We start from the raw sequence: 21,184 nt of genomic DNA, 5'->3' as shown, positions 1-21,184 counted from the left end.
AAAAATGAACTTGAGCTTAGAATTGAGAAATCTTCCGAAATTCCTAGGACATTGCCATATATATTAGTAAGGAAAAGCGGCAGCACTTTACGAGAAGCCTGGCAAAGTTCTAGAAGGAGATTGTTCCAAGATCAGAGGAACATCTTTCCATCCAACAAATGAACCCTCTGTAACACTGATTAACTGATGTACTGCCAGGGGGGACTGTGACGACACTCTGGAACTTCTTGGTATGCAGCACATTCCTCCAACAGAGAATGATTTACTGTGAATGTTAGTTATTAAAGAGCTCCTACCTTGTGCTGAACATTCCTCGCTCTAGTGAGGATCTGCAGTGAGCCTGTTAAGTTTCAGAGAGGAAGGAAGCGGATACATTTCCTGAGCATTGTTTCTCTGTGTCTGAGCTAGGCTGACTTTGCTGCTTCATCATCTCGGGGAACAAAAATGTACACACACGAGTTGCACTTGTTTTCCAGCTCGTATTGCGCTCACAAAGTTTCAGCTCCTCTTGGCAGGCTGTCTTAGCCACTCCCTGTCGACTGTTTACAAGAATGGAGGTTGGCTCGCACACTGATAGGCAGGGATGAGATTAGAGACAGACACACAGGTGCCTGATGCTCTCTGGGCTGCTTTGACGCCCTCTCTCACCCATTTCCTGTTCGAGAAATGTGCAGCACATGCGTCACACACACTTCTCCAGAAACCGTCTGTCTTCAAAGTGAATGCGCTGCCAAAATGTGTATCACTTCAATGAACAACAGCAGACTTATTTAATAACAGCTGTGATACCGAAATCAAAAGCAGCCAATTGTTTTTAAATTGACTTGGTTTAGAAAAGTGAAAGGCGCTCTTTAAATAAACCTATAAGGCTCCATGTCCAGGGGATGTTTGGAAAATACTTCTGAACGATGGAAACTGACTGCTGGAAAACGTAGGTTAAAAAACGGCTGCCGCGTTTGCATACCGTGTTTATGCGTGTTTGCGTTAGAATCATTTTTTTTAAGATGCCCAGAATGCACTGAAAAACAGTAAATAACTATTTCAGACATTTTGAGAGGAATAGAGAGAGAGGAATAGAGAGAGCAGTACGTGCTGAGACGACCTGTCTTTTCTGGTTGTATTCACTATGGATCCCATCATGAGCATAATGCAGCACGTTTTACCTTTTTATCCTTCACGCAAAACCTGGAACTGACTGCACTGGTGTACAGGGTCAATTTGAATACATGGAAAATGCTTTGCATGCATTTCTGATGATGAAAAAAGGCTCTGGACAGCATTTGGATATGAAACTGTTAAAAAACGCTTTACAAGCGTTTGGCATTAGAAAAGTTGATAAAATCTACTCCTGAACACAAGTTTGGTGTGTTCAAAAAAAAGACTGTAAACTCAACTGCCTGTAAACGACATAGTGTACATGGACACATAGGAAAACATTAGGGAGAGTTCAGGGGCTGCTGAAAAAAATGCCGAAAAGCTCCTGAACTTCAATTTATCAGCTGCAGTGTACATGAACTCTAAAAGTATAATTTAGGGACAATCTGTGCCCACTACTCTGTAAACAGAGATATTGGTACCCAGGGTTCATCACAACAACTTACTGTATATGTGAACTCTCTTATGTACAGATTAAATTGGTAGTAAGGTTTAAAAAAAAAATGTAGCCCATGGCAGGTTACTTGCCCTTACTCCCCCCTCCACTGCAATATTTGGCACCTTTTGGGTGGGGAGCGGGTACCTGGTTTTGACAGGTACCCGCTCTCACTTCTGGCTCAGTTTGGCGAAGTGAGATGGACGTTCGGCCCCCTCCTCCCTCCCGCAGTCTCCTGGGAGCATTCACAGGTCCCAGGAGACTGCCGGACCAACTAGGAGCCGCAAGCTGTCACAGCCTAGTGCCTACAGTTGAGATGCCCGCACCGCGGAGGGGAGAAGGGATGGCGCGGGTGAGAACACCGCTAGACTGGGACAGGTAAGTGTGTGCTTATTAAAAGTCGGAAGCTGCAGTTTTTGTAGCTGCTGACTTCTAATACACACAAAAACGGCTGGAACTCCACTTTATGTCATAATGTGCTAGGATGCATCTCACATCGTAGCATATTATGAAAGATTTACCTTAAAACAAATCCCTCCAGCAGAACGCTATCACCGCTGTTGGCATTTCCATCTTTATCCAGCCTCCCTTACGGGTTTGCAGGCTCCTGTCGATTGAATGGCTAGGCTGCGATGACATCACTCCCACAAATGTGCGCAGGAGTTAAAGTTGTCGCACAGCTCTATCACTGGAGTATGATGTCCATTCAGAGCGCAGTGTGCATCTACCAGTGACATCATAGGCCTATACAAATGTAAATATCTCCTAAATGGTGCATGTTTAGGAATATTCACTGTACCTACAGGTAAGTCTTACTTATATTGTAAAGTGCTGAACAAACTGTTGGCGCTATATAAATCCTCAATAATAATAATAATAGGCTTTACTACCAAGTGGACTTTACTACTACAAGCAGACTTTACTGCCACTTTAAAGGATTAGTTTATGTTTGCAAACAACTGCCTATGCAGATAAGGGGTGTTTTTAGATGACTAAAGTAGAGTAATGCCTTTCCTATAGGTATAGATCATCAACATAGCAAAGCCTGGCTGTAATACTCCCAGGAAGTTGCTAGGGTGTTGCTAAAGCTGCCCACATACGGTTGCTGCTAAACCGGCCAAAATTCAAACCATGTTTGGGCAGGCTGAATGTATCCAATCTGAATGATCAACTTGGGTTTACAACCAGCTTGTCGGATTTTACGTGCGATTATTGCTAGCGGTTATTTTCCTGGTGGCTGGGAATGATTCAAGCAACCCATGGATGCAGGAAAGAAAATCACACCATCCATTATCAGGCTTACGTGAGACCTTGTCATTACTGCTCACCTCCACCACCACAGGAGTGAGCTTTTTGTTTGATTCAAACCCCCTCACATGCTCTTTCTTCCCCTGATGCAGTAGCTCTGAGCTCAGCATTTGAGAGCTCACTCCTGTGATGGAGGTAAGAAGTAATAACTAGATCTCACTTAGCAATGTCCTAGCAACATCCTGGGAGTATTCCAGTCATGTTTCAGGAGATGCATAAATGGCCTACAGCGATAGCAATTGCATTTATCAACTTTTGTCAGAGCTGCACCATTTTTGTTCATCTACAGATGCCACTTATCTACATAGTCAGGTTTTTTTTTTTGGTAAACTAACCCTTTAATTGTTCAGCCACTCTTGTGATTCAAGCATCTCGGATAGCCAAAATACAGTTCTAGGGTTCCTGTCCTCAAAATAATGACAGGTACTTTTACAAGCAACTTGTAGCAGTAGTATAGTGTTGTACCCTGTTAGGGGTTTAAATTTGGGGTTTAAATGTTACTCTTTATTGGATAACTTAAGTTATTAAAGATGCAAGCTTTCAGGAAAACTTGGATCCTTTCTTCAGGCTTTGTCTAGGAATCCATTAAATGCCTGAAGAAGAGATCTACTTTCTTGTGAATGTGTCCATTACACTTCTGTAGAGCAGAAATCTTCTGTCTTCTGATAACTCCCCCTTCCCTGCAACCATAATCGTATGGTACAGCGAGGATTAATAAAACTGAGGGGCTGCCCAGCTATGCCTGCCCTTTCTGCCCAGTTTCTCCTTTCATTGAAGCTGCATGAAAGTGACCTGTGAATGGAGGGGGCAGATCTGTCAGTCATCACCCGTCCTCCATTCATAGATCCTGTGTTTCGTTCAGAGAAGCTGTAACGGCTTATATGAATGGGCGAAAAGGGCGGGTGAAGACAGACTCTCTCGATGAAAGCCGGTGACTTCCATACTGGAAGATTATGGCAGAAGGGACAAAAGATTTCTACTGAACTAGAAAACAGAAGCACTGAAAGTGAGTAATGTCGCTTGTGCTGATTTTGTATTTTTAGTAGGTAAACATTAAGTTAGCCAATAAAAGGTATCACGTAAACTTCAAAGTTCTGAAAACTGTTTAAAAAAACTTTTTTTTTTTAAAGAATATGTATCTGAATTAAAAGTGTGTTTATATTTGGCCGGAGATATCTCTAGGCATGTTCTGCGTCAGTGACTAGGAAAATATAGAGGTAAAAGTATTTTCAGGACAGCCAGAAAGAGAATTCAGTAATGGTTGAAAACATATTTTGTTCATGACAGGTTTCCTTTAATATTGAATTTGTATCAGCTCTTACATACCATGATACTTCACGTTAGATTGACAGTTTAAATGCTTCACTGGCTACTGAGATGCAAACAAACATAAATATGTTAATCTGATTACTGACTATACAGACACTTCATTGTGTCCAATTTCTACAACTCAGCTCCACTGTTAGGCTAAGAGCAAATATTTTTTTATCTCACGCAGCCTTTCTAAAGCTTTTCATTCTGCAGGAACCTAAGAAATTATTTTTGGGTGTCAGGGAACCCCTGCTGAAATGTTTTCATATCACAGCTTGCGATATATTAGTGTGATCTCTAAGTTGCAGAAAGAAAATAAAAAAGAACAAATGTAGAATGTTTAACTTCTACAGCAGATCATTTTGAACACCCTCCTGCTGTACTTGACAAATTTATTTGCAGCAATAATCATGAAATGAAATAAATATAATAATGAAGAAAAAATAATCAGAGATAATGAACATTGTAGTGTTCTCTTACATTAATGGTCAGTAGAGAAATGTTCCTTTACGTTTGTGGTCAGTGGAGAAATACCCCCTTACATTTGTGGTCAGTGGAGAAATGCCCCCTTACATTTGTGGTCAGTGGAGAAATGCCCCCCTTACGTTTGTAGTCAGTGGAAAAATCCCCTCCTACATTTGTAGTCAGTGGAGAAATGGCCCCTTACGTTTGTGGTCAGTGGAGAAATGGCCCCTTACGTTTGTGGTCAGTGGAGAAATGCCCCCCTTACGTTTGTGGTCAGTGGAGAAATGGCCCCTTACATTTGTGGTCAGTGGAGAAATGGCCCCTTACATTTGTGGTCAATGGAGAAATTGCCCCTTACGTTTGTGGTCAGTGGAGAAATGGCCCCTTATGTTTGTGGTCAGTGGAGAAATGGCCCCTTATGTTTGTGGTCAGTGGATAAATGGTCCCTTACGTTTGTGGTCAGCGGAGAAATGGCCCCTTACATTTGTGGTCAGTGGAGAAATGGCCCCTTACATTTGTGGTCAATGGAGAAATTGCCCCTTACGTTTGTGGTCAGTGGAGAAATGGCCCCTTACGTTTGTGGTCAGTGGATAAATGGCCCCTTACGTTTGTGGTCAGCGGAGAAATGGCCCCTTACATTTGTGGTCAGTGGAGAAATGGCCCCTTACATTTGTGGTCAGTGGAGAAATGGCCCCTTACATTTGTGGTCAGTGGAGAAATGGCCCCTTACATTTGTGGTCAGTGGAGAAATGCCCCCCTTACGTTTGTGGTCAGTGGAGAAATTGCCCCTTACATTTGTAGTCAGTGGAAAAATCCCCTCCTACATTTGTGGTCAGTGGAGAAATGGCCCCTTACATTTGTGGTCAGTGGAGAAATGCCTCCTTAAATTAGGGATCAGCGGGAAAGTATCCCATTGCGTTGGTCATTGTAGTGACGTTGCTGGTCAATGTAGAAGTGACTTCTTGTATTGCAAAGACATACAAATGGGGGCCAAACCCTAAAGTGAAAAAGTGCCTTTGATACTGTATGTCACATGAAAACAGCTAACATATTTCAAGAGGCAACCAAACTCATCCATCAGGGCTTAGAGAGCATGTATCAAACACAAGGCCCGCAGGCTGAATCCAGCCTACCAGGCCATTTCACCCTCACACCCCTCCTGCAGTTGCAGCGCCCCCCTTGTCTCTGCCCTCACCTTGTCTCAGCAATCGGCAGCAGAAAGGAGGACAGAACTCCTCCATCACATCCTGCACTTCTCTGTACAGCTGCAAAGAGGCTGGTCTCTAACCCCTCCCCCCATCTCAGCACTCGGCAGCAGAGAGGAGGACAGAACTCCTACTACAGACCCTGCCCCTCTCTGTGCAGACGCAGCACCACCTTGTCTCCACCTCCCCTGGTCTCAGCGTTCAGTAGACTCCGGAAGCTGACTCCAGTCTTCCTCTGGTTCTCCTTTAGGGCATGCACCTTCTGCTTCCCAGCTCTGCCCCCAGCTTCTTCCCGCCAGAAGCCCAAGAAAGCCAAGAGAGGTGCACTGTGATGTAAGGGAGGGTGGGAGACCTGACATCTTATGGTGGGGTGGGCTCTTTACATCTGATGCAAGGGAGGTAGGGAGCTCTGGACATCTAGTCTTACAGATACAACTGGCCCTTGTATCTGGGCAACCAAAATGCTGATGCAGACCATGATTAAATCGAGTTCGACACCATTGGCTTAGAGCAGGGGTCCTCAAACTACGGCCCGCGGGCCACATGCGGCCTGCCGAGGCCATTTATTCGGCCCGCCGACAGGGGACAGGAAGGGACACTAAGTACAGGAGCAGGCAGGGGGCTGCTGTACCTTACCTGGCTCCGGTCCCAGTCCCACAGCGATCCAGTCCAGGAAGCGCTGCTCCTTCATTCACTCCGGCCACTCCCTCACTCCTGCCGCTCGGCTCCACCTCCTCCCCGGTGATTGGGCGCCAGAACTGTAGCTCAGGAAAGGCACACATGTGTCCAATCACCTGCGAGGAAGCGGAGCCGAGCAGCCCCACGAACATCGAGTGAGGGAGAGGCCAGAGTAAAGAAGGACAGCTGACAGGTAAGTGTGCCGTGCTGATGGTGCTGCTACAACCAGGTATGCTGGCTGCAAGAGCACCATGCTGGAGCAGGGGTCAGCAAGTTAAGTGTCATTGGTGTCAGTGGGAGGAATAGTGCCCCATTATTGGTGTCACTGATACTAATGGTGGGGCATTATTCCTCCCACTGACACCAATGATGGGGCACTATTCCTCCCCCCACTGACACCAATGATGGGGCACTATTCCTCCCCCCACTGACACCAACGATGGGGCACTATTCCTCCCCCCACTGACACCAACGATGGGGCACTATTCCACTCCCCACTGACACCAGCGATGGAACACTATTCCACCCCCCACTGACACCAGCGATGGAACACTATTCCACCCCCCCCACTGACACCAATGATGGGGTACTATTCCTCCCACTGACACCAATGTTGGGACACTATCCCCCCCCACTGACACCAATGACGGGGCACTATTCCCCCCCCCACTGACACCAATGACGTACTATTCCTCCCACTGACACCAAAGATGGGGCACTATTCCTCCCACTGACACCAATGATGGGACACTATTCCTCCCACTGACACCAATGATGGGACACACTTCCTCCCACTGACACCAATGATAGGGCACTATTCCTACCACTGACACCAATGATGGGGCACGATTCCTCCCACTGACACCAATGATGGGGCACTATTCCCCCCCCCCCTGACACCAACGATGGGGCACTATTCCTCCCCTCACTGACAACAACAATGGGGCACTATTCCTCCCCCCTCACTGACAACAACAATGGGGCACTATTCCTCCCCCCCCGCTGACACTAATGATGGGACACTATTCCTCCCACTGACACCAATGATGGGGCACTATTCCTCACACTGACACCAATGATGGGGCACAATTCTTCCCACTGACACCAATGATGGGGCACCATTCTTCCCACTGACACCAATGATGGGGCACCATTCTTCCCACTGACACCAATGATGGGGCACGTTTCTTCCCACTGACACCAATAATGGGGCACGTTTCTTCCCACTGACACCAATGATGGGGCATGTTTCTTTCCACTGACACCAATGATAGGGCATGTTTCTTCCCACTGACAACAATGATGGGGCACTATTCCTCCCACTGACACTAATGATGGGGACTGACACTAATGATGGGGCACGATTCTTCCCACTGACACCAATGATGGGGCACTATTCCTCCCACTGACACCAATGATAGGGAACTATTCTTCCCACTGACACCAATGATGGGGCACTATTTCGCTCCATAAGACACACTTGGGGGGGAAATGTCTGTGCGTCTTATGGAGCGGCTGGCCCAGTATTCCTGCCGCTGTTGTATGTCCGCAGTCTCTGGTCATCTCATGTACTGTGTCCGCATTTGTTCATAGTTTTTTTTTTTTTAAACTATAGTCCGGCCCACCAACGGTCTGAGGGACAGTGAACTGGCCCCCTGTTTAAAAAGTTTGAGGACCCCTGGCTTAGAGGAATAGAGTAAGGACTTGAATGGACTCAAAGGAAACTACCTATTATAGGTAATCTGGGGCAAAACCTTCTTTTGGGGTGGAATTACAACAGTCTAATCAGCAGCCATGAAACATTGAATGTCAGTGGAATCTTCTGCCTCTGGAAGGGTTGAAGATCAATCTGCCATTACTCAAGGAACCCATAGTAACGGAACCATTGGGTTTCACTGAGCCCCGGCTAAGAAATGATTAATTTACACTTGTGGTTGGGGGCAGCAAAGACAGCATTTTTACTGCTCCCCCTTAGCTGAAAAGGCAGCTGTATTATTATACAGGATTATTATACAGTTTACAATATAAGGTAGACAGTACAATTACAATACATTTCAGTACAGAAGGAATAGGAGGACCCTGCTCGTGGAGCTTACAAGCTGTATGGACATATACACATGCCATGCCCAGGATGCTTGCATTGCTGCAAACATTTTCTCTGCTGTCATATTCAGCGTGCAGTACTGCCTGCCAAATGCAACCCATTCAAGTGAAAAGGGTCACCCCGCAATTGTGTGCAATACACATGGTTACGTGCATGGCAGTATGGCCTTTAATGGTGAAAACAGGCAGTGAAAAGGCAACGTAACATCTCCTTACCATCTGTTGTGTCCTCTGAAAAGTGATCCATTACAGATTGCTTTTCAGAGGGGTGACACAAGTGTAAATGAGCCCAAAGGATGTTCTAGTTTACCGTACATTTGTGGAGCCATTACAAGTCAAAACTTCAGAAAGAGTATGCTGAAGAACACAATGGATTTGAAGCTTTCTTAGAGTGTTTCTATCATTCTAGTGATATCATATATCATACTAATCCACCTCTTAAGACCAATAGATAAGCATTTAATAAAGTATGTATATGGAAGCAGTACTTACAGGAAGAGCCATTAAGATTAGTTAGAGTAAGAAAGTGTGATCGGCCGCAAGTGCTCACATTATCCTGAAGATACACTCTGCCTACAGCTAGAAAGAGAAGTATTGGGTAGTAAGGTTATACTAGACAAGTTAATTGGAAGTTCCAGAAATTACAGAACTCCCCCCTAATATTCACACTTTTGCTCCCCCTGCAGGTAAAACCAGTGACTGCAGACAGCCATTGATACAAGTACAATGCCCCCATTGTCTACAAAGTGACTGCAGAACCTAAAGTCCCCTCTGTATTACATAGAGAGAGATGACAAGCAAATGGCTTATTTTTACTTTTCCTGGAAATTCTCTCTAACTACTTAACCTCTGCCCATTGTAAGCACATGGGTTAAATTTCCTCTTTTATGTTCTGTAGTGTTATTTGCATGCTTACTCAGGGCTTTCTTCTAAATATTTTGTTAAGCAAACATTTGAATCGCTCAGGTCAAATATTCATAGCTCAGCTGAACACGAGGCATGCTTTGCTACGTGCGCTGTTGTCTCTGCTGAAGAGTACAGAATCCAGAAGGAATTTGTCGCTGTTTAAATAAGTCAATATTGTTTTTGCAGTTCTCTGCCTAGATGAAGCAGGACGCTGGGCTCCAGACTATGTAAAATATGTGCTTCTGCAGTCAAATTGTGCTCCCTCCAGGCTACCTTCCGATCTGTTTGTCTCTACACAGTCACCACTTGGAATAGTCATCTCTCTCCCCCTTACACTTAGAGTGTGGAGTGCCAAGACCACAGAGTGTGCTTAAAAGGAAGGGGTTAATGTGGGTCACACAGGTCCAGTGTGTAATGTATAAGGAACCTTTCACACGGGCCGGACCCATTTAGCGGATGCGCTTGATCAGCGGGAGATCTCTCCACTGAGCAAGCGGATGACAGCTGTGTCCGCTCTGCTGCTGCAAAGTGGACACAGAGCTGCTTGCTCTCCTCAATGGGTGGTTGGATGAACATGGACCGCCTGTCTGTTTTCATCTGACCTGATCTGATCCGATCCGAAGGACAGAAGGGGAATTGGATTCCCATCCGTCCCTTTTGGACACATGTCCGTTTACTCCTGCTGCTCCATAGAGAAGAATGGAGGTTCAGATCGGGTTCGCCTGAAAATGGCCAGGTGGACCTGATTGGAGCGTCCATGTGAAAGAGCCCTAAAACATCAGAAGATCTGATAGCACGGGTTAGAGGGAAAGTTAGTATCTCAAGTGCATAAAGACCCTAATGAGGTCTCCAATTTGTGGGTTAAAGTGGTTCTAAAATCTGCAGATTTGTACCTTCATGCATTCTTTGCATGAAGGTAAAAAACCTTTGTGCAGTTCCCACTCACTCCCCCAGCCCCCCTAATACTTACCTGAGTCTGAGCTCGATCCAACTAGGTGAATGAGAGCAGCAGCTCTCCCCGCTCTCTCCCTCCTCACTGGCTCAGAGACAGCAGCGGGAACTATTGGCTCCCACTGCTGTCAATTACAGCTAGTGACGAGGGGGCAGAGCTGAGCCATGCTCCGTGTGTTTTATAGACACCCAGAGTGGGCTCAGGAGTGAGCACACATGAGGGCCCCCATAGCAAGCTACTTGCTACGAGGGCACTGGGAAGAGGGGAGGAGCCAGAAGTACCAAAGGAGACCCAAGAAGAGGAGGATTGGGGCTTCTCTGTGCAAAAGCGATGTTGACATGTTTGTTATTAAAAAAGAACCTTTAGTATCACTTTACAATTTAGTTTGATGGATGTAAAGCATAAATGTTAAAATAAAGTGAAAAAGCAGGCATGAGATGTGCCTACAGATGCCTTCTTTAGGCCTTGTACATATGGGTTTCAGCTTGCATAGGTATGTACACCAAGTTTCTAGAGAACATTTGCAAAACTTTTAGCTAGTGTTGAGCAGTGTTTAAAACAACCTCAACATCTGTTTGGGGAGGCTGAATACCGATGTTAATTGGAGAGATAAGTGTCACTTTAATCAAGTTGCTAACAGGCTTCAGTAGGTTTCTGTGCTACATTAAATTTTCTGAACACCTGCTTGTTTAAAGTGACAGTCATCCCTTTAAAATATATGTTTAACATCCCTTTTATGACACTTAAAAGTGGTTGTAAACCCTTGCATATACCCAGTGAAGTGACTGGCCTCAGGTGATACACAGATCCTCCATAATTTGTACCTGTTTATCTGCAGTCTTTTCTATATCTGTTCAGTATCTAGAATTTATACAGCATGTCTGAAGATCAGCAGAGTGGGTTGAGAGCTGAAGTTACACTTTGCAGATCTCAGTTTTGAGAGCTCTGAGAGGTGGTTGGAGGGAAAGGACACACCCCCCTGCACAAAGCACACAGGAACAGAGCTGAGGCTGTCAATCACAGGCTGTGGGTCCTTTCCTCTGTCACCTCATTAACTCTTGGTGTCAGCAATACTTGTCAGAAGTGACTTATGCAGATAGCAGAGGAATGGGGCAGCAGACAGAAATGACACTTCGTGTTCTGGCCTGAGACAAGTACACACTATAGAGGGATATGCTTTGTTCATATTTCATGTGTGAGGTTTACATCCACTTTAAAGCCAAATTGAACCCACTTGATTTATTACTCTAATGCAATCAGGCTGAATATACAGTAATAAACATACTGCTTACTTTTTTTTAGCTGCTGAAAGGGTTAAAATGCCCCATGTTGGCAGCATGTAGGAGAGTCAAGCCACTACAATTACACACAATGCAGGGGTCTGACTTGTCCACTTGAACACTGGTCAGGAAGTAAGACCATTGTTGATGATACCAGTGTGCAGAGGGGCACATTGGATCACTGGAGAACCAGACTGCTGCATTGTGTGTAAGGACAGTTGGCCAACTCTCCTGCCATTCAGGGTATTATAACAGTTGTGCAGCATTTAGGATCCTCAACTTGCAAATGGCCCTGGAACACCCCTTTCCCACACCCCTTTCCCACACCTCTTAGTGCTCACTAACCAATAGGGATAATCCAGCGGGGAGAATGGGATAACACCATGCTCTGACTTTGAAGTCTCATGTAGATGTTTACTTACTCCATTTCCTGAGAATTTAGGTTAGCCCTGCTGCCAGCTTTTTACTGGCTATTTTGGCTTTTATAGCCACAATTCAATTCAATATTCTTTTTATGCTACCATACAAATTGCAATTTTTGGTAATTTAAATCATTTTTCACCAGTTTTCAGTGGCAGTCTAATGGATCAAGACAGCCAACCCCCAATAGTTTTATATAACAGATTTCTGGGAGGTGTGTGGATCCACTTGATCAATTTTGTTATTTAAAGATGGTTGGAAATGGCCAACATAGGATTCTGATAGCCCAAACATAGTTCAACTGTGCTGGTTTCTGAATCACCTAGTGGTAAGAGACCTTGGCACTTTATGTCTGCACGGCTCCTCACACTTTACCCAAAATGATTGTGTAATCCACATTTGATGAAATATTAATGCTGCACCACTGCAGCAAGTTTCCATAAGAAAGACATTTGACAGACTAATAAAACAAGGGGCAATCTGCCAAAAAAGAAAGCTGTTAGAGATTACCTATACCCAGAATGTGCTTTCACCAGTGATGTCACATTTTATTTGAACCTTTGTATACACTTTTCTTGGGATTTCAATTTTTAAAAGTTTGGCACAACAATTTGGCAGTCAATCATGTCTGAACAATTAGGGCCTATTCACATCACTGCAGTGCGTAGCACGCTTAGTGTCAAGGAAGCCCATTCATTTGAATGGGCTGCTTGACACAACAAAAATGGTGCATGTACAATTTCTGGTAGTATACCACAGTGCAGCACACCACACCTTACAATGCATTGCAGCATCCATTGAGAAGGTACATTGGGGTCATTCAGAATGAATGTCACTCCAACACACGCACACATGTAGTATGCAATGCCATTCTTACTGTAACACAATATTTATTTATTTCAGGTACTTATATAGCGCCGTAAATTTACACAGCGCTTTACATATATGTTGTACATTCACATCAGTCCCTAACCCTCAAGGGGTGTACAATCTAAGGTCCCTAACTTACATTCATACACATATTAGGGCCAATTTAGACAGGATCCAATTAACCTACCAGCATGTCATTGAAGTTTGGGAGGAAACCGGAGTACCCGGAGGAAACCCACACAGGCACAGGGAGAACATGCAAACTCCAGGCAGGTGGTGCCGTGGCTGGGATTCGAAACAACGACCCTAGTACTGCCAGGCGGAAGTGCTAACCATTTAGCAAGTGTGCTGCCCATAGCCTGAATAATAATAACAATAATAATAATAACTATAGCCTGAATGGGCCCTTAAAGCTAGAGTTACAAAGCTGTATAAAAAGCCCTTGGTCACTCCTTTCTAGAAATAGGGATGGAGAGAAGAGGACGACAGTAGAGAGAATGATTCTCTTCACATATACAGTGCAATATACTTGTAGCTGTTCTAACAGCTGGTAATAGACAAAAAATCAACATAAAAAATGAATCAAATGGCCGTAGTGCCTTTCTTTTTTTTTTTTTTTTTTTCTTTTTTGTTACTCATTTGCAGTCTGTGTGCATGCAGCTCAGCAGAGTTTCAGAAACACTGTGAGAACATGTCAGTTCTCAGAAGGTTAAAGACCTTGTTGTTACCAACTTAAAGAAAAGCGGGTGAAAGCAAAGAAAAATCAAGTATTTTAAATGGTTACTTGCAGCAGTTTTCCATTACTTAAATAAATGTATTTATTTAATTTGAATGTGCCTATTAACTTGAAAGGGAATTTACAGTCCAGTGTCAATTCTCTAGCACAACCCCCTTCATTCTTGTACGTCATAGCCCTCTCCTCTTCTGGAAGTGTCTAACTACTGTCTGTACTGACCCCGCTCCTCTACCCCTCCTCTCACCTCTCTATATAACCTCTTAAAGGGGAGTTCCACTCACTCTGTAAAAAAAATAAAAGTCACCAGCTACAAAAACTGTAAACTGTAGCTGCTGACTTTTAAAAAATAGCTACTCACCTGTCCCACAATCCCGCGGTGCCCCCGCCACAGCCCGTTTCACCGGCCGTTCTGTATTCCAGGTGCCGGCATCTTCAGTGTGGGCACCTGGCTGTGACAGCTTGTGGTTTCACAGCTGGGTGCCCACTGCGCATGCACGGGTAACGCTGCGCTTCCTGAATGGCCCCGTCATCTTCTTGGACCTGTCACGTATCCCACAAGACTACAGGGAGAGAGGGGGGGAGGACAACTTCTGCTTCTGAACGCCTAAGCAATGGCAGTGGGAGCAGGTACCTGTCAAACGTGCCAATCCTTAATGGGGAGTGGGGGGACCAATCTTTAAAGTGTAACTTCCCCTTTTGGGTGGAACTCCGCTTTAAGTTGCAGCTGGGGTGAAGTGAACAGGATACTATAGCTTGTCACTTGAGTGTCAGCAAAGTGTCCTAGGGCTGCTCATTACATATCCAAGATGGTGGCACCCAGCAGTAATCTCAGAGCTTTTGGGAGACTACACAAGGAAGGCTTTTACAGGTAAATATTATGCCTAAAATACAGTAAACACAAATATAATCTTATATCAAGACTTCTTGAAATTAACGGTCTAGTGACAGGGTCTCTTTAAGAGCCCATTCACACTATTGCATTGCAGTAACACGCCATAAAACATTTGTTACAGCATCTATTGTTAGAGCATGCAAAAGAATTGCAGTGTCATTGCTCTAAGCCCACTTAACATGCTGCCAAAACCTGGGTTGCGGAGAATTTGCTCATTCAGAATGAATATACTGCATAAAACTGTGTACTTTACCACATGGGGTGATGCATCACAACGCAACACATCATAACAAACACATATATTAATTATATTTGTGTATGTATTTCATAGGATGTGGATCCTTGAAGGCGGGTATGTTTCCCCATTCTTTGAGTTGTGGTCCCTTCAAAGGGGACGGTTTGAGTAGTTTTTGAGTACTCAAAGGGTTCTCACCCATGCAGGGTGAGGGGATTCGGTTAGAAAAGGGCAAACTGAATTACAGTTTCCCCAGGATTGATGGATTCCTTATAATGGGATCCAGAATTCAGAGGCTAATGCAGGCCATAGACGGGTCGTTTATCGGCCTAATTTTCGTCCGCACGGAAAATCATCCGATATTCACGCCGTTAGTGGGGCCGGTCGGCGGCCGTTTTTTGCGGATCTTCTCATTTATTTTTATCGCCCATGCTGGAAAATCCACAAAAAATGGACGTTTTTCGTGGACAATGGTGGCAGCATCTGTAACGGCACCGACCGATATTTCGTTTATCGGTCGACAATTCGGCCGATTTTTCGTCTATCGGCCAACAATTCGGCCGATAAAAGGCCCATCTATGGCCTGCATAAGAGAGAATTTGGGTGGGAATGAGCCTCCAACCTTGACTACAGGGACTTTGCTCTTGAAACAGTTAACATTTCTGCAAGAAAGACCTGAAAAGGAACAGAATGGTCTCAACAGGTGTGTATGAGGTGGAGTGGAGAAAGACGTAGCCGTGTTAGAACTATGGAATGTTTGTGAGTGAGACTTGAGTGCTGATCTCTAGAGACCTTTCCTGACCATGGGAACAGGCGGAGAGTTTAAAACCCTGGTAATGGACGAGTGTTAAGTGGTGAGTTTTCTTTTTGTATACCAGAAGCTATGGACCGATTTATGGTACATATGCTGCCGATAAGCTATTTTGTATTTCCTGTTGTTTTTAAAATAAAGACAGTTTTACTCTTACAAGGTGTTACCCCAAAATGTAAGATTCCATATATGTACTTGCTTATGCATATGGTGCTTTGTAAGTCTAGCCTGTAATGTTTGTATCTTTTCTGTTGCTGTAAATTACCTGGTGATCCTGCCAGTTCCTCACGTTCCTGCAGGTTACTGACCACAAACAGCATGGAAGCAGATCCGTGCTGGCGTGACCAGTTTGCTGATCAGAACTACAAGACGCCATGCAGACATCAGGTTTGCCGTCACTCCCCCTTCTCAGCCTGACCCATCTACAGGGATTGTATTCCTCTGCTGACACCATTCAACTTATCTGCCCTCAGGCAATGAAGACATGCCCCCTGCCCAGCCCTGTTGTGCCTGATTGTTTACATGCCATTTCCATTGAGCAGAAGTGAGGCCAATGGAATCTGCCAATCTTCCTAACATTCTCTGCTCCCAGCCCTGAAAGATATATTGAAAAGCAGTCATGTGAACCATTTCTTAAAGCCAAATTTCATAATACTTTCTGATAACATTTTATTAAAACCAAAGTGATTATGTAATCCTTTGATGATTTATACTGCATGGAATGATGGGGGACTTTAGCATTCACATACACTTTAATACTTCTTAAATTCCTTGCCCACCCCAAAAGTGTCTTCTACCTTCTACATTGCACTGAGTATTCATTGTCATTTTCCCCTTAAGGTGCCATGGTTTGTAATTCTTGCTCTAGAAACCATAGTCGTTCATGAACCCCCACCACCCTCATAGCAGGAAATCATTTGGTACTAATCCCTTTATCCCTTTACTATCTGCCTTCTTGCTGGATTTTATCTCAATGTGATTAGCGTAAAAATGTGATGAATAACAAGTTACACATTTTCCTCAAGGCAGTAACTTTTGAAAAGTGTTAAGTTAATAGAAACTTACAGTAAGTTATTACTGACCTCATTGTGAAAAAATGCCATTTCCTGTCATCCTCTTGTTTCAATTTTAATAATTTGACCTGGAACATATATGCTTTTTGAACATTTGCTCTGGGTCAGCAACCTAGAAGGTATGGAGGCTGAAGGATCAACATGGGAGGTGATTCCGGCCTGTCGTGATTGGTTTGCCTTAGGCTTACTTGCCACATGTTACTCCTACTTTTGATACTGTACATGTTGTTTTGCATTTAGAATAAGCATGCCAACATACTGAACATTGTGGTTCACAGTTTTTGGGAGAATCGAGGTGTGCTGTCAGCCCTTGCAATGTGGTATTATTGGTATACATGTGGCATTGTGCACACATTGGCATTTAGAATAGCCCCACTGTAGCTGGTAATACCTACTTGCAGTGCCGCTTTGTGTCCTATAACAATTTGTTGATCCAATAAGAAATGAGATGTGCAGGCACTCGCGAATGCTTCATCCAGAGAGCAAAGTAGCCATACTATCTAGGGACGCCGCACACCAGCAGCTCAGCAAGTGAAGAAAGATGGAAATGGCGTCAGCTTTGCCTTGACCTGCCGCAGTTTCTCTCCATCAACGGCCCGTAATTGTAGACCTCTATGATTAAGGCCCAGCTTCGGCCACTTCAGGGAGTCTAAGAGGAGCTGAAGCTGTTTCCATCTTCACGTCTTGAGCTTCTAGTGTGTGGCGTCCCTAGGTTTTATATAATTTAGAATAGCACTGCAATTGGGTTCACCTGTTTTTCAGGCGGACATGACCGAAACCTCCACTCTATTCTATGGAGCGGTGGGTGCAAACAGATATGTGTCCATTTACACCCACCTACTTCTGATCTGCCAAAAATGGATGGATGGGGATCCGTGCCCCTTCTTTCCAGTGAATTGGATCAGATGGTAGTCAGGTGGAAACAGAAATGCAGTTTGCATCAGACTGTCCATAGAGGAGAGTGGGCTGTGTCCTTGTCCGCTCAACATAAGTGGAGCAGACACAAACCTGTCACCTGCCTGCTCAGTGGGAATCAGCAAATAGATCGCCTGCTGGGTAAGCGTATCGCAGGCAAAGTCCGCCCCGTGCAAAGGAGGCCTTAGGTATAGCTTTAATGATCACATATAGTAGCTGCCAACATACTGAGACTTGTAGTTCACTGCATTGCCTAAAACACTGCAGATGCAAATTCAAAATTAATGGGCTGCCATAGGGCATCGCAACCCACATAAATGTGTGCATTAACACATACAAAAAGTGTGACGGGCCCTGAAGGCCAAGTAGGCCTGTCACAAAGTGGCTTTCTACTATGTATATTTCATACAACATCATGGCACCTGAAATTCTTTCTGTATTTCTGCAATTTCAACCTAAATCTTCTGTCATTGCAGGACTCTTTCACATGGGGGGTTAATAGAGTTGGACATTCAGCCGCACAAGTCAAACACAGTCTTTTTCAAGCGAAGCAGCCAATCTGTCCAAAGCCTTTTGCGATTAGAAATGCTTGAATGATTACTATGTTGCAGAGAGGACTTTAATCCTCAGATCTGTTTACAGACACGGGTCCAGGCTGCCCGGAAGGGCAAAGGCCTCAGATGAGGCCTGCGGCTCCATGTCTCATTAGGAAAGTCATTTTATCCCTGCGTGTCTCTCTTAGGAGAAAGCAGGGAAAGCACTACATGACAAGGATTTATTACACCTGTAAACTGTCCACGACAACATGGAGGGGAACTCTGAGGGTTCACTTTCGTTATTCTTTCATAGTGGAAAATGCAAACACTAAGTGCAGACTCCTTCCCTACGCTTGCCTCAGATATGTTCGTCTTTTCTGGACAGACTTCTGCACCTGTCACAGCTCTTTGGTGATATTAGGATGGCTTTGCTAGAAAGGAGTGGACTTTTGGGTCATTCATAAAGTACCCCTTGTTTCATATGTTTAGATGTGTGTCTCCTGGCTGCCATTGTAAAATCGTACAATGAATAGTGTGACGCTTGCGGCCTTATTCAGAAAAAAAGTGCAAGCAGCAAAACACTTAATACATTAATTCATCCCTGATTCCATTCCATGCTGTTTGCCCTTTGTAACACAAGCAAGCTGCGTGGTTCAAGCATTCATTATGTCAGCAGAGCCTGTTCTTACCAGAGCAAGGCATTGCAGTTTGAAAATATGCTGCCCGTCCAGCTATGTTGACTTCAAGTCAATTTAATGGAGACAAAGGGCTATCTGCAGTAGTGCTTGCAGACACCATGTTATACTGATCTGATGTTAGTAAAGTGATTTCAGGTTGGTTGCCGTTGGCCATTGCGATTTAATGGATGGTTCACACCTTGATGTACTGCACTGCAACAATTGCATTTTCTTGCGCTAAGGCATGCTGTGTTAGCCAGCTATTTCAAAATGAATTTGCTGTAATACACCTTATCGAACAAAAAATTGTTTTGCAGTGCACCACAACACGCATTGTATGCACATTGGGCTGCCATTCAAAATGTGTCGTTATATGTTGTAGAAATGTGCACATTTTACCTCTCAATATCCCAACATGCTGGGGTGAGTGCACCCTAGTTTTTGCATTGCCCGATTAACAATTCTGTTCATGTCACTATGACTAATGTAATAAAACAGAATAAATATATGATGTTAATTGTAAGAGCTAAACAGGTTAACTGCTCATTTGAAAGAATAAAAGCCTACACACATTGTTGCAGTGTGTTATCAGCTCGTTTGTTTTGTATGAAATGTTAAAAGAGAAATATGGAAACATTTTGTATTGTAAAATCATTCTTACCTAAGTGGATGCAGCATCGATCTGATGTTGCATCTGTTTCCTGCCTGCTGAGAACTGAGCGATCAGACATCGCTGTCTATTCTGCCCCCCCCCCCCCAGTGCTCACTGGAGCGCTGGGCTGTGGAGAGGTAGGGAGGCTAGCTTAGGTTCCTGGGTGGATCCCCATCATTTGGTAGTGATCTTTCCCCAGCCTGGACTGGCTCTGTGGGCTTTGGGCTGCTGTCGGCTTAAAGCGGGTCACAGGAATGCAGAACAAACTGTACTCCTGTGAGCCACAGAAGTACAGTCAAACAAGCTTTGGCTGTACTTCTCAAAAAGCACCTGCACCATTTATCCAATACAACACGTCACAACGCGCATTTTGGTTGCTACATAACAGTGGCAGTGCAGCAGAACACCTTGTGATAATGTGTGTTGCTCTATTTTGCTGTAAATGGCACATATGTGAATGTAGCCTAAATCTGATTGGTTCCTATAGGTCAGGGGTCTCCGATCTTTTCAGTACAATCAGATTAATAAATGAATGATTAAAATGTATATGAATGAATAAACACGCTCCATTACATCAGATCCCTTTCCTTCATAATCCTCCTTTCACATCATAAGCATGGGCAGCACAGTGGCTATATGGTTAGCACTTCCGCCTGGCAGTACTAGGGTCGTTGGTTCGAATCCCAGCCACGGCACCACCTGCCAGGAGTTTGCATGTTCTCCCTGTGCCTGCGTGGGTTTCCTCCAGGTACTCCGGTTTCCTCCTACACTCCAAAGACATGCTGGTAGGTTAATAGGGTCCTGTCTAAATTGTCCCTAGTATGTATATGTATGAATGTAAGTTAGGGACCTTAGATTGTACACCCCTTGAGGGTTAGGGACTGATGTGAATGTACAATATATATTTATAAAGCGCTGCGTAAATTGACGGCGCTATATAAGTACCTAAAATAAATAAAATAAAAATAAGCCCCCTTCATATCAGAGCCCCCCTTTTCCAACAAAGTCCTCATTTTATATTAGAAGCTTCCTTGACATCGGAGTTCCCCCATTCACATGAGTAGCCCCCCCCCATCACATCAAAGCCCCTATCCATTTCCATCAGAAGCCCCCCATCACACCAGAGCCAAGTATTGCTCACTGGCTATATTTTGGAGACCTCTACTATAGGTGATTGCTCTACATTAATGTTTGTTCATCAACCCTTTGGAGCTGCAGAGCCCCTGTGGTTTGAAAAACCTGGTCAGAAGTCCCCACACATTCATACAGGTGAGACAACCTGATTTATTTATAAAGTAGTGATCACAAAGAAAGAGGAATTCTAACTACCCACTTTAGGCTTTTGTTGAAACCACAAGGGACATTTGAGGGTCCTTTCACATTTAAGCTTCCATTGTGGTGCATTAACTGCATGTTAATTTGTGCTAAAGCAGCCTATTCACTTAGAGCCAGAAGACAAACTTTGGCCAATTGCTTTTCCTCTTTAAAACGGTCATCCTGCATACAGACAAATTATTCTTGCTGGCAATGAGATGGAAGGGTAATCTAGAACTCTTTACAGGGTGATG

General features: G+C 44.4%; 2 protein-coding genes across 4 annotated transcripts in view; one reads left to right on the top strand and one right to left on the bottom strand.

Annotated features, from left to right (window-relative positions):
* CHLSN (cholesin) overlaps positions 1-21,184 on the top strand; it is a 523,051-nt gene that overhangs the window by 293,912 nt on the left and 207,955 nt on the right. The window lies entirely within an intron of this gene.
* Positions 1-21,184, bottom strand: part of GPR146 (G protein-coupled receptor 146) — a 95,338-nt gene that overhangs the window by 17,144 nt on the left and 57,010 nt on the right. The window contains exon 1 of one of the 3 annotated variants that reach the window (XM_089681996.1): positions 297-525. The exons of the other annotated variants lie outside the window; for them this stretch is intronic. The gene's annotated coding sequence lies outside the window, so the exon portion shown is untranslated. Of the gene's footprint in view, positions 1-296; positions 526-21,184 lie in introns of those variants that run through there. 3 annotated transcript variants of the gene reach the window in all.

Source organism: Staurois parvus, unplaced genomic scaffold (assembly GCF_062004578.1).
Source record: "Staurois parvus isolate SC_StPar_1 unplaced genomic scaffold, SC_StPar_1.0 ptg000018l, whole genome shotgun sequence".
Taxonomy (NCBI): Eukaryota; Metazoa; Chordata; class Amphibia; order Anura; family Ranidae; genus Staurois; species Staurois parvus.
The sequence above is the reverse complement of the archived record's forward strand: the minus strand, read 5'-3'. Positions and strand labels throughout refer to the sequence as shown.